The 13,975-nt window shown below is 48.4% G+C and overlaps 1 protein-coding gene across 2 annotated transcripts in view; it reads right to left on the reverse strand.

Moving 5' to 3' along the window:
- The window catches only part of Bean1 (brain expressed associated with NEDD4 1), a 53,173-nt gene extending 48,939 nt beyond the window's left edge, over positions 1-4,234 (reverse strand). The window contains exon 1 of one of the 2 annotated variants that reach the window (XM_076571610.1): positions 4,066-4,234. The gene's annotated coding sequence lies outside the window, so the exon portion shown is untranslated. The remainder of the gene's footprint in view (positions 1-4,065) is intronic. The other variant, XM_076571611.1, reaches the window with a different exon arrangement.
- Positions 4,235-13,975: the final 9,741 nt, after the last annotated feature.

Here is a 13,975-nt window from a genome sequence, read left to right on the forward strand (position 1 = left end):
ATTTTTCTTTTTTCTTGTTTTTTTTTTCTTTTTCTTTTTTTTTCAAGACAGGGTTTCTCTGTGTAGCTTTGGAGCCTGTCCTGGATCTTGCTCTGTAGACCAGGCTGGCCTCTGCCTCCCGAGCACTGGGCTTAAAGGCGTGTGCCACCACCGCCTGGCTGTTTTTTTCTTTTTTAAGTTAGCTCACCATCTAATTTGCTGATAAGAAGGTTCATAAAGACACTGGAAAAGTAATCTTTGCTCATGGTATGGGGGATTGACCTCAGGGTCTTGTGTATGTGACACAAGAGATCTACTAGAGCTACATCGACTGCAACCCTCGGATTCTTTAAACATTTTTATTTTTATTTTTGTCACTAAATAACGCAGGTCGGCACTGACCTCACTCTGTGGCCCAGAGTTGCCATGAGCCCATGATGTCCTTGTCTCAGCCTACAGAGCGGTTGGGATTACCGTTTGCATCACCAGGCCTGTAATCTTCATTCCTTTTAACAAGCATCAAATTATCCCTGATACATACACAAGTCTCCTTTTAAAGGATTTCTTCTTCTTTTCTGTGTGCCTGTGTGTGTACATATGCTCATGTGTGCAAATGTGTGTGTGCCTTGGAGGTCAGAGGAGGGCATGAGATCTCATCGAGCTGGAGTTTCGGGTGCCTCTGTTGGTGTGGGTGCTGGGAACCAAACTCTGCTCTTCTGCCAGAAGAGCAGCAAGCGCTCCTAACCACTGAGCCATTTTTTTCCAGCTCCTGAAGCAAGTCGTGTTTGCCAAATATTTGAGGGAATGGTGTCTCCCATGCTGTAACATTTTGTTTTTAATCAGTCTGAACACTTGGCAAGAATAATAAAAGTAGCAGACCTCCTGTTTTGCATGACACCTTATGATTTTGCAAAGCATACTAAATGTTGAGTGCCATTCCGGTCTCAGGAGACATCCCAGTGAGTGGTATTGCTGAGGGAAGGTAACAGACAAATAAGGGCTATAGATGTTGGAGGTGGTAAGTGCTGCAGAGGAAACTGAAGAGGTGTAGATAATGAGTGGGAGACTGCTCTTTTAAGTCAATTCGACTAAATGAGTTTGATAATTGTTTGAACAGAAAAAAAAAGGAGTGTCTAAAAATGTGATAGCCCATGGACTTATAGTAAGCACCTTCATTTTCAGCCCTCAGACACAAAATGATTAAAGAGCTCCATGGAGGGATCATCTTGATAACTAACTGCATGGCACTGGAGTTAAAACGTGCTAATTATCAATTTCACAAACTCATGTGAAATTACAGTGAGTCACAGTGATGTTAAGTATTCTATACCTAGCTCCAGTCCTTAACCTTCCAGAGCCTCGGTATTCTTCACTGACACCGTGGGGATGGTTATAGGATGTGCCTCCCTGCTTCCACTCTACCAGAATGTTGTCGTCTGAAATCAAAGAGAAAATGCCCCGTGCTTATAAATTCAAGTGTGGGGGTGTTTACAACACAGAGGTGGCAGCGGTCCTGGCCAACGTCCACTGGATGCAGTCACATGCCTCCGATGCATTAGTTCTTTAGTCTTCGCAACTGTCCTGACAGGTGTGCAATCAACACTCACTCCATTTTCAAGACAACACTGAGGCTGTGAAAGGGAGGCCACCTGCCCAGAATCAAATGCCGTAAACTTGGCCTCTAGCTCCAAGAGCTGTGCTCACAGTCACAAAACTACCTTCTGCTCACTTGCCCAGGGTCAAGCCTCCCTGGTCGCAGTTTCCCTTTTAGGAAGCTGCGAGCTGATTAGTGCCTTCCTGTGCCCTGCCCCATGCTTGGTGCACTTTTGTGACCAGGGTTTCAAATGACAGTGATGTCCTCTGAGGGTGTCCAGCTGATTATTGCCAAAGACCCACGATCATCCCACATCCCCATCACGTTCTCTATCAGCTGCGCTCCAAATACTGAGTGAAGCAGCAGAACAAACCTAATTAGCTGCTGATGAACTCCTTTGGGAAGAGGAGGGGAAAGGGTTATAGAAATTGCAGGGAATGGGACACCCTAGTGAATGAATGGGGGAGGGATGGAGGAGGTTACAAAAGAAGGAGAGAGGGACTTCTGAGAAGGACCCCAAGGAGGCAGCCATTCTGTCCAGCAACAGGTGGACACATTTCCTGATTTCATTCCAGTTCTAGGTGGCAGGGACTTGGGTGTCCTCTATTTCTTTCCACCAATGCTCCTGGCCTCCTACATCGTACCTGCTTCCCTGCCCCCATGGATGCTCATATTTTCCCCAAGCCCTGGGCATCTGACTGGTCTGCTCTGGGCCTAAGGCCCCAGCTGCCCAGACTCAGTAGGATCCTGTCCAGGAAACAGGGCAGCTCTTAAATTCAAAACATGCTATCTGTCACTAGCTCCAATTCCTTTATCAGGTCTATCATGGTCCTGTGACCTACTGGCCCGGGACATGGTCAGCAAGGAATCAACACAGAGGGTACCCTTCTGACTCATGGTGACCTCACTGTCCACTGACTGGGCTTCTTGTTACCTGTTGGAACCATCACCGTGGCTCACCTAAGCCACCCCGTGGAAGGTGATCCTCCCTTCACCCAAACCAGAGGGGACAAAGGTGTGCGTACAGAGTATGAACGATCATGTGGGGTGTCTCAGCCTGGGGCAGCAAGTATCAGCCAAAGGAAAAAGGGCAGGGCACCCCTGGTAGTGAGTGAGCCTCTTACCACCTGCACAGGGGCACAGAGAGGGGGTCTGGGCAGGGCAGAGGATGCCAACAAGTGCTTGAGAAAGAAAGGCTAAGAGGAAAGAAAGTCTTGCTTTGCAATGAGATGTCAGTAGGCGCTAGGGGAGCTTTGAGGCTTTCTGAGAGGGCAGGAAGGAGGGCAGCATCATGTTCCCTCACATCAGGGAAATTCACTTTGTCTCAGGAAATGACACCTGTGGCCAAATGCAGTCAATATGTCAGGTGCCCCAGAAGAGTCAGCTAATGAGCTGGATTCATCTTCTGTATGTTTCTGGTAAGGGTAACTGAAGCTCAGAGAAGTCAAGTTTCTTGCCTGAGATCACACGGCTAGGGAATCAGCCCAGGGTGTTTTATGGCTACAAAGTTTCTGCACAATCCACTAACAGAATGATGGGTACTTTTCAAAGAGGGAAACTGAGGTGGTGAAGTCATTGGTTGAAGTAAGCAGTCCTTACAATTGAGAATCTAGAGGGCCCTCTGTTGGCCCTTAGGTGCACTTGGACTCAGTGAATTAAGACTCTTGGAGCCCCCTACTTCTCCGGTAAGTCACTTGTGTTATCCCCTTCCTAGCCTGGGTTTGGCTGCCCATGCGGGCACTGGAGTGGCTGAAGAAGGTAGCCCAGGGTCGACACTACTCGCCTGTTCTCGGACTGAAAAGAGCCGGAAGGACGGAGAGTCAGCTGGGGCAGAGTGGGCATTACCCAGCTTGGGAAGTAATCTGGAGAGAGGTGGCAGTGCCACTCAGAGCTGCGCAGTCAGCGGAACCGCCACCTCCGATTCAGCATCGGGTTCTTCCCAAGAGACACACTTGGGAAAGTCTGCCTTGGGCGGGGAGGAGCAGTGAGGAAGCTCCTTCTGTCCTAGGTGCTACAATATCAGGGGCATGGTCCAGGTGAGCCGCCCGCTGGAGCGTCAAACTTCCTGGCTTAAGGTGGTGGGAAAGGGTTCAAGCTCAAACTTCTTAGAACCTCAATCCTTCTCCTCTCCCAACCCAGGCAAGAGTTTACTCTAGTGTCTTTTCCTGAGTGGGCTGGTCTGCGACCCTGCAAACCGAGGGCGCGGGGCTGGGGACCCTGTCTTGGGCTTCCACCACCGGAGGATACTCGTTTGAGACTCAGGCAGGCGGGAGACCTCGGGTTCCTTGCATTTCCCGGGGGTTGAGCAGGTCTCTGTGACCCCCTCGAGGATGCGGGAGCAGGAACCGCAGGGGTCCCAGGAAAGCGCTCAGTTCCGCGCGCGCTGAGGTTCCGCTCGGGACCGCGTCCCCCGCCGCCCAGCGCGTCCCCGGCCGCGTGCGTAAGCCTCCGGGACCCCCTCCGCGGCCCTCCCGGTGCCCCGCGCCCCTTACTCGGCTTGGCTGCCGCGCTCCGCTCCGTGCGCCGCAGTGCCCGCTCCAGCTTCGGCTCCAGCTCGGGTCCCGCTCGGGCTCCAGCTCCCGCTCGGATGTCGCGGCGCTCGGGCTGGGCTGGGGCGTCGCGCCGCTCCGCCTGGGCCTGCTGTGCGTGCAGGGGCGGGGCGCACCGGCGGGGCCGGGCCGAGCGGACCCGCGCCCGCGATCCCTAAAGGAGCCGCTGGCGGCGGTCTCCCGGGCCCTGCCCTGCCCTGCCCTGCCCTGCGGCAGCCCCGCCTCGCTGCCCGTCGCCGTCCCCGCGCCGCCGCTCACGCCACTGTCACCCTCTTGGGTCCTCCTCGGCGGCGGCGCGGCTCCCGGGTCTCAGCTCGGCGGCAGCGCGGCCCGGGTCATTGCTGAGATGGGGACGCGGGGGAGGTGGGAGCGCCGAGCCGCGCCCCTCTGCGCACAGCCAGCCCGACACCCACACAGCGGCGGGCGGGGCAGGGCGGCTAGGAGGCCCAGGGATGCAGGGAGGCCGTTGCGCTGGGGCAGACGTGTGAAGGGTGGACAGACAGACACGTGCAGAGAAGGGTGGACCAACCATATGTCAGGGAAGGTCAGCCAGACAGGCTGGACAGAGACCAGAGCAAAGAGCAGAACGGAGGGTGGGGGCGGCAGGAGGACACAGCCTGCTGGCCTTTGGGATGGACAGAGGAGCCTGTCTGGGCCGCCAGCTCCCAGCTGCTAGAATTCTCTTCATGTAGGCTTGGTCAAGGCCTCCAATCTGAGATACCAGCAGGTCTATTTTCTTCACCCCTTGCCCACCCGGTGCTCTCTGTCTTGGTGCTCAGTCTTGTCGGACGCAAGCCTGCCTTGGTAGGTCCCTGGCTCAGGGAGAGACCTGGGTTCCAGCTCTTCCTCTGCATTCACCCCACTTTGGGGGCCTCAGGCATGCCCCACCCCACCCATCCCCAGGCCTTTCTTTTTCATCATTACCACAAGGTCCCTGTTAATTGCACACTTAAATATATTGGTGTGCTCTACAGTTACTGTTAGAATTATTTTGAATATTTATTCCCTTGGAAGAGTCCCGAAAGTGCTGCTGCGTCTGAGTGGGACTGTGGGGGTCTGCACAGGATGACACTTGGTAAATCTGACCAGTGAATCCATGAATTGAGTCGTTGCCAACCCTCTAAAGACTTACTTTATTGATGAGGGAACTGAGGTTTAAAGACGCAAGGACACCCGAAACCCTGACGCCTGCCACTGGCTGGGAAGCGGTTCGCAAAAAATAAAACATGATGACAAAGAGCTGAGCATGTTGATGATAAAACCTTGGGGAAGCAGAGGTGCCCTGGGGACCTTGTGGAAGAGAAGTGAGCCAGCTGCAGGCCCCAACTGGGAGGTGGGGACAGAGCAGCCTCCAGGAGAAAACAGACTTTGTACCTCAGCTCTGTTAGGCACCATGGCTGCTGTTTCCATGTGGGGAGTTAGGATTAGATCCCCTACCAACCTCCTTGGGCAAGTGTTCATTTGGGACTATGCCTCCTTGACTGGGTCCTTGGTCCTTCACCATACCTATAGAGGTTCATCTCAGCTCCTTGGGGATATCATGGGGGACAGGGGAGGCTGAGAAGTGTGAACAAGGAGGTTAGAATGAAGGATCCTAAGAAATGGCCTGGGTGGACCCTTTGTCCAAATCCAAACCCAAACCCAAACCAGGGAGCCAGGACTGGAGGCTGACTCCTAGGCCACAGCACTGCCCACTGCACAAAGACAGACCATGGCCCTCTGAGCAGATGGATAGTCTAGTTGTTGAATGCTCACTCTTGGGCAAGCCTGAGTGTGTGTGTGTGTGTGTGTGTGTGTGTGTGTGTGTGTGTGTGTGTGTGTGTGTGTGTGTGTGTGTTTTAGGGGTATGGGATGTGGATGTGGCTCACTTTGAGTGAAAGGGCACAGCCCTAAAGAATTCATTGCTTTATACTCCCCACCCTCTCACTTGAGGATCCCCGTTCTGAGAGAACTGTGCCTCAGATCCAAAGGCAGTTTCAAGTCTGGGTCTAGCTTAAGGGAGTTGGAATGTGACCAGATCTCCGAATCCATCCACAAATACATATTAGAGTAGGACACAAGGAAAACATCAAAGGGAGAAAGAAGAAAACAAAATCATCCACTTTAATACTGTATTTTCTTTCTCCTTAAAAAAAAGTTTTATAACTCTGCATATATCCTTAACTAGAATGAGCTTGCTGAGTGTGGCCTCTTTCCTCACCTGGGTCACAGTTTGAAGAGCTGCCTAGCACTGTACTTGAGGGCTCCACTGTATTTTATTTTATTGTTTCCCTATTGCTGGACATCTAGTTTGTTTCCCCTTCCTACATGTAGACATCACTGCAGTGGACGTCCCAGTGGGTAAGTCTGTGCCTGTCTATGAATAGCCTTTGTGCCAGTGGATGCGTCTGTGCTCTTCATGGTCATCGGGGTGCACAGTCATGTCTGGCATCTGCTCTGTCAGGTATCAGGTAGGGATATTGCTGAGGGGAGCCAGCCCTTCAGGAATTCATGTGGTCATGGTAATGTTTGAACATATGCCCAGAGTCCATGCTGTTAGAATTCCCAGTGCAACAGGATTTGAAGGTGGATAACTGTAAGAGATAACCCAGCTGTCATGGAGGGATTGGTGTTATTATTGAGGGAGTGGCTATCTTCGGAGTGACTTCCTTAGATGTTCCCCTCCCTCATTCTCTTCACCCATGGGATACTTGTAGACATACTATGATTCAGCCCGAAGGCCCTCACCAAGTGTGACTCTTGCTATTGGAATTTTGGGCCTTCAGAGCCATAATCCAAATGCATTTCTGTCCATTATAAATTACCAGTCTGTTGTATTCCATTGTACAATGAACTAAGTACACTGTCCCGAGAGTCCCCAAAGGCTGGCTGTCAAGACTTACCCTAGAGTGACAGAATACTCATTCTACCCTAATCACTAACAAGGAACAATCCCATTCCCAAAAGTAATTTCATTTTTGTAAAGAATGGGTCCCGCCAGGCGGTGGTGGTGCAGGCCTTTAATCCCAGCACTCGGGAGGCAGAGCCAGGCAGATCTCTGTGAGTTTGAGGCCAGCTTGGTCTACTGAGGTTCCAGGACAGGCACCAAAACTACATAGAGAAATCCCGTCTTTGAAAAAAGCCAAAAAGAAAGAAAGAAAGAAAAAAGAATGGGTCCCTTAAGTCATCTGGTGCACTGTCTAAAGGTCTCTTTTATAGAAGTATGATGTCAAGTCTTGAGCTATATCATAAAGGACCTGAATCTCTACATAGCCTTGACCTTGAGGGTAGGGGCAGAGAGACCAGACTGCCAGTTTGGTGAAGAATCTTCCTCTTTCCATATAAATTATCTTGTCGGTGCCCTGGAACTTGTTCTGGTGGCATTAGGGGCTGAGGAAGCAAGATACCTTGCTCGTGTCTGGTGGGAGGTGGTGGGAGAAGGAGCAGTCTTACCTAAAGTCGCAAGCACAGAGGTGACAGCTGACACAGAACGAGAACATTCAGGCGGAAAATACAGAAACACCCATACTCCTTGGGGATAGCTCCCTGTATGCTGAGACCTTGGGCAGTTTTGTGTACATAGCCACCCCCCTCCCACCCCCCTCCCCACCCCACCCCTTCACAGATGGAGCGATCAAGGCCCTCAACAGCTAGTAACTCTCCAGTGCTGGGTAGGCAGCACTAGGAAATAATAAGAGATTTTTAAAAATAGGCAAAAAAGAGCCAGGTGTCCTCTAAATTGAATATTGTCATTTGTTTCTCTCGGCTTTGTTTCTGCCGTGGCTACTGTATTATCTGTAAGTTCTAGAAAATGGGCAGTGATGTAAACTTTTCATCTGAGTTAACTATGAGGCCTGTGGGGGCTGGGCTACAGCTGTGCACGAACACACAGTCTTTGGAGCCTCCATAAGAACAGAGTTTAACATCTTTCGAAAATATAAAATTAGAGTAATAATCCCAAACAATGAGTTTAAGACATTTTCATACATGTGTCATTGTACACGGCTCATACCTACCTCATCACATTCTCTATCTCCCTTCTCTCTCCCACTGGCCCCAGATAGTCCCCCTTCCCTCCCACCCTCCCACCCTCCTTTTCTCCCTTCCTCACTTCCTTCCTTCTTTCCTTCCTTTCGTTGAAGAGAAATGATTTTATTTTTGTGTATGTATTTGTATATGCCATGTGTGCAGGTGCTATAAGAGGCCAGAAGAGGGCACTAGATTCCCTGGACCTGGAGTTACAAGCACGTATATCTGTGTATGTGGGTATCCCATCCCTTAGGACTGAAGAAAGAGGTGGTTATGAGCCTTCACATGGGTTCTGGGAATTGAACCCCAAGTCCTCCGGAAGATCAGCTAGTGCTGTCAACTGCTGAGCCATCCCTCCGGCCCCTGACCTTGAACTCTGGATCTTCCTCCCTCCACCTCCCGAGTGCTGGAGCTGCAGGTGTGTGCCACCACCTGGCTTCATATCTATTTAAATCTAGGTTCTGCATATGAGAAAGAACATTGTATACATCTTTAATGATTCTTTTGCTAATAAGTTAAATAAAAATTTTAGACATGTGTTTATATTTGTGTGACATTTATGATTTTTATCCTTTGATCCTTTATCTATTTGGAGTAATGATATTACTTGGTAATTCTATCCAGATGGAGCTGTTTTATGTCACATTTTTCCCCCTTTTATTGCACATACTTGGGTCTTGGGTCCGGAGAACGGAGGGAAATTAGTGTGGGTTGGATTAGCCCTGGAGGGCTTTCGGGAAGAAGGGACATAAATGGCTGCAGAGGGTTTATAAAGTGAATCCTAAGGATGAAGAAAGAACACAGACAATGCATAGAAAGTGAGTGCAAAACAAAGCTACTTTCCAGGGCCGTGGTTAGGAGCAATACCCACTAATAATAACCACTAAGTGTTGAGTCCAGTCCCTGATGCACAGTGAAGTCTCAAGAAATGCTGTGCACAAATGTTGAATGTTTACTTGCACAAGAAAGCAAAGAAAAACATGTTTCTTACAGCTTTTCTATTTGTTTTTGTTTTTTTAAATTTTATTATATTTTATTTTTTTTCTCTGCTGGTCCACTGGACTGAAATATCTTTCAAAAACAGAGCTCAAGCCAGACGGTAGTGGCACATGTCTTTAATCCCAGCACTTGGGAGTGCAAAGGTAGGCAGATCTCTATGAGTTCAAGACCAGCCTGGTCTGCAGAGCAAGTTCTAGGACAGCCACGGCTACACAGAGAAACTCTGACTCAAACAAACAAACAAACAAACAAACAAACAAACAAACAATAGATTTCAGTGTTTAAAATAATATCAGCTTCCAGACACAGTTTTCAGAGACTACATTTGAGTCTAAATGAAAAGTTTAGAAAAATAATGTTGACATTCCATGAACTCAGGCATTTAAGGGTTCACTAAGTGCTAACCCATGATCATCTTTGTTTTTCTGCCCACCCAAGAGAGGGTAAGTTGTAGTAAAGTCACAGGATAGAATCCAGCCACTAGAGTGAGTGTAAGACAGCTAGAGACTGCAGAATGGACAACTGACAAACAGTGGTGAGTGAAAGAAGCCAGACACTGTGTTGATGTAACTAACCGTCTTATTAAATAAGAAACACAGAAACAATGTAAAGGAGAAAACCGAGAGGTCAGAGCTCAGAGCTAAAATCTCACCCTTCCTCCTGTTGTCCCAGCTTCGCGAAAGAGGGTCCTACTTCCTGTCTGTTCGTTTTTTTTTTTTATAGTATGTTGTTCTGCCTTCTCATTGGTTGTAAACCCAAACACATGACTGCCTCGTCACTGTCTGAATGTACAGCCCCCTAGGTCTTAAAGGCATATGTCTCCAATGCTGGCTATATCCCTGAACACACAGATATCTATGGGATTAAAGGCGTGTGCCACCACCGCCACACTCTTGCTATGGCTCTAATAGCTCTGACCCCCGGACAACTTTATTTATTAACATACAATCAAAATAATATTTCAGTACAATTAGATTACCACCACACTGTGTGGTTCTGTTTATATAGCAATCCAAAGCAGAAAGGCGATCTGCAGGGCTGAGGGTCTTGACACAGTTTCTGCTCGGGCAATGTCTTGACTCGGTGAGAGCTTCAGGTAGCCCGGCAGTGCTGTTTCCTACCCTGGGTGCTGGGTATGCTGCCAAACTTCCTTTGTGCAGATTTGTTCAGATCTCTGAACAGCAGAGCCATGTGCATTTTAATACTAAACTGTAATAATAACAATAGTAACAGCAACAATACTAACACTAATACTAAATAATAGTATATCTGGTTTTCATGCACAGCCCAACTTCAGCAAGAGTGTTGGGCTCCCAGCTTGAAGATGGAGGTGGTGAGTTGTGTCGGGCAGTGTGTGTGTGGGGGGGGGGATAGGGGGGATGTCAACATGGGATTCCAAACACAAGAGGCAGAGGAAAAGGAAATAATATTTATTCCATCTGTGCAAAACTTTCCAGACTACAAAAATAGTTTCTTTTCTTCTGAGCAGCAGTTTTCCTTATCTTTTCATTTATTTGAAGACACTTCTGGAATATTACAGATCTTGCAGTGGAATGTTTCCTTCTGCAACTACTTCATCAATCCCAGTGGGGGATGGGGGTGGAGAACTCAATCCCAGGCAAGTACGGGAATTGTACATTTCTGTGTCATTCTGGACTTTTTATTTCCTGCCTGTATTTTTCATTTTTCCCAATTTGCTCACTTAAAAATTATAATTTTTTTCTATCATCCTTATTTATTCCCTGATATAGGAAGATAGAGATGAGTATATGTTTCCTGGGACCAGAAGGCACATGCTTGTTAGAGAAAACACACAATGTGTATGCTTTGAAGCGGGTTTGATTCCTTCTGAAGGAGATGAAATATGAATAAACAATGATCCAGAAAAAATGACTTTCTATGGATAAACTTGTGTGTGTGTGTGTGTGTGTGTGTTATGTGTGGTGTGTTGCATGCTTTCCAATGATACCTCAGAGGATAAATAATAAAATGAGAAAGGGTCACGTTGAGGGAGAAAAGGAGCTGGCCTGGCACACGGAAGGTGCCCAGTGCCTGTGTATGGCACTGGCCAGCAGGGGCCTAAGTTACAGAAAGCATTGAGATGTTCTCTCAGCCTCTGACTCTAGAGGGCTGGTATCAGGAGACCAAAGTTCAAATACCTTCTCTTCCATTTACTTGTTCTGTATCTTGGGACAAACTACTTGTATTTTCAGAACTGCGGTCCAGCAGGAGTCTCATGCGGCATCATCTGGGGCTTGGGTATCCTCTGTAGCATCTGTAGCCTGTGGCCTCTCTGCTGGAGTGGCCAATGGGAAGGGTGGGTTTGCCCTGCCTCTCTTTTGTGTCCTGGCCTTCTCTCCCAGAGCTTCTTAGGATTCCTGGGAATTCAAAGAAATTTCTAGTCACGTATACTCATCCATGACATTCAGAGAAGGGAATACCAGAACCCAGCATCGGGGAGTTGGGGTACTTCCTATTGGACAGGCCCTAGAAGAATTGTCACAGTCTGTCAGTCGTTTTCATTTCTTAATTGACATAGGATATAACTATATGTACTTGCGGGGTGCCATGGGCTGCTTTGACTACTAGTCGTTTTGAGCTGTCCATGATGAACTTGAAATGCTGCTGTAAGCAGCTGTTTCCTGGAACATGTGCCCTGAATGTAGCAGTTTGCAGAAACAATTTATATCCTGGCTGGAGCGGTTGGCTGTCTTTAGGTGGGGAGGAGAAGGCTGTCTGGTGTGCAAAGGAAGCTCATGAATTTGGTTTAGTGTTAAGGAACTGTTTGCCCAGCGTCTCTGTGTGGACTGTCAGCTTGGTCCTTTTTAGTGTTGATATGTGCAGTTTGGAATCAGGACACAAACTGGGATTGGTTGTGCATGCCTGTAGTCCCAGCTACCCAGGGTGCTGATGCCGGGGGATCGCAAGTTTGAGGCCTGCATGGGCTGCACAAAGAGTTCAAGGATAGTCTAGGTGAATTAGTGAGACCCTATCTTAAACATTTAAAAAGATTAAAAAAGACGGCCTGTGGATACAGTTCAGTGATACAGAGTGTTTGCCTAGCGTGAACACAACCTCAGGTTTGAGCCCCAGAACCATGGGTGGGGTTGGAGGAAGGTACAGACTGGTCTCCACACAAACTCCATGACTCAGGCTCTTGAAGGAATGCTTACCCTACTGCAGACTCAAGAGCTTCCCTCCATCCCACCTTGCCCTTGTCAAAGGCCTTCCGGAGCGTCACTGCTTACGGCTTCCATGCACAGGCCCTGACACCAGGGTCCAGGTCCTTTCTGATGAGGAAGGACCCTGCCCACCTGCCCAGGTTCTTTTCCAGCCACTGTCCATCTTAACTCTGTACCTTGGCCACCTTAGACATCCAAAGAGCTCCTCTGGAGACTTTTCTGGCCCCATTTTCCCTTGGGCTGAACAAACAGATCTTCTGTCTAGCAAGTGAGGTTTGCTTGTGTATGTATACACCTGTCTCCCAGGCCTGCTTCTCCAGGGCAGGAGCGGAGTCTAGTTCAATGCCAAGTCCTCAGCTCTGGGTCTTTCACAAAAAACTGTGGGTTTCTTGAGAGAAGAGGAAATAAAATTGGGAAGTAAAGGCTGTACACAGTGGCATAAACCTTTAATCCCAGCACTTGGGAGGCAGAGGCAGGAGGATCTCTGTGAGTTTGATATTAGCCTGGTCTACAGAGTGAGACCCTTTGCAAAATCACTAACTAACTAAAATTAACTAATAACTAAGTTAGCAAGCTACAGTTCATGAACAACCAGCAAAGGCAGGTTTGGTTGGGATGATGTCATCGTCCTTACCAGGCTTGGTTGCTGGCTGCATACAAAATACCTTTCTCATTTAATATTTTCAGACTTAGAGAAAAGCCACCAGATCAGTACAAAGAGTTCAGGTCTATATACCCTTCACCCAGCTCCCTCCAATGTCCGCAATATATGTGATCATAAAACCTGGAAATTAATGCTATTGTATATGACTCTCACCAGTTTTTCTAGAACATTCTTTTTCTGTTTCAGAATCCATTCAGGATCCCTAGTCACTCACAGCCTGTATCTCTTCAGGCTGTAACACTTTCTGACAATTCCTCTTTTGTCCTTTGCAATCATGGCCTTGACTCCTCTGATAAGTATTGATCACATTTACAGAAGCTTTTTATTTATTTATTTCCCAATTCCTGGATGGCTTCCAGATGACTGAAGTCTCCGGAAGTTTGCCCTTAAGGCAAGCTCTGGATAAGAGCTCTTTTCTCAGTTCTCCTCTCCGTCTCCTTGCTTCCCTTGGGATTTTCTAGAACAAGAGTCAGAGAAAAGCACATCAGAAGGAGGTGATTAGTATTTCTTGACCTTGGACATTTGTTTCTGGTCCAGCAGACTCTGGCCACATCTGCGGTTGATTACACAATTAGCCATGCACAGTGACCTTGTGATGGACATGGATGCCTCCTTGCTCCACCCCTTGTTTTGCCTATCTTTCTCCATTTTTTTTTCCCTTCTTCTCCTTGGTAGCAGAATGGAGGGAAGGGGTCCCAGGCTGGCAGGCTAGGAGCATGCATGACTCAGGGTCATGAACTAAGGCACTTGCCAGGCTTGCTGTGGAGGTGGGTGCTGGATTGCAAGGAGGGCCTCTGTGTGCTGAGTCACATTACCCTGAGGTACTCACTGGTAAGGCTGTGTGGCTCACAGAGTCACCTGGGATGGGGCTCATCCTTGGTGACAACGTGCCAATCAATAAAGCCTCACTCATCAAATTCAGAAACTCATCTTCCCATGAGACACTTGTGTTTTTCTGAGGGAGGATGGGAAAAAGATACTTGAACATATTCCCATTCAT

This window comes from Peromyscus maniculatus, chromosome 5, assembly GCF_049852395.1.
Source record: "Peromyscus maniculatus bairdii isolate BWxNUB_F1_BW_parent chromosome 5, HU_Pman_BW_mat_3.1, whole genome shotgun sequence".
Taxonomy (NCBI): Eukaryota; Metazoa; Chordata; class Mammalia; order Rodentia; family Cricetidae; genus Peromyscus; species Peromyscus maniculatus.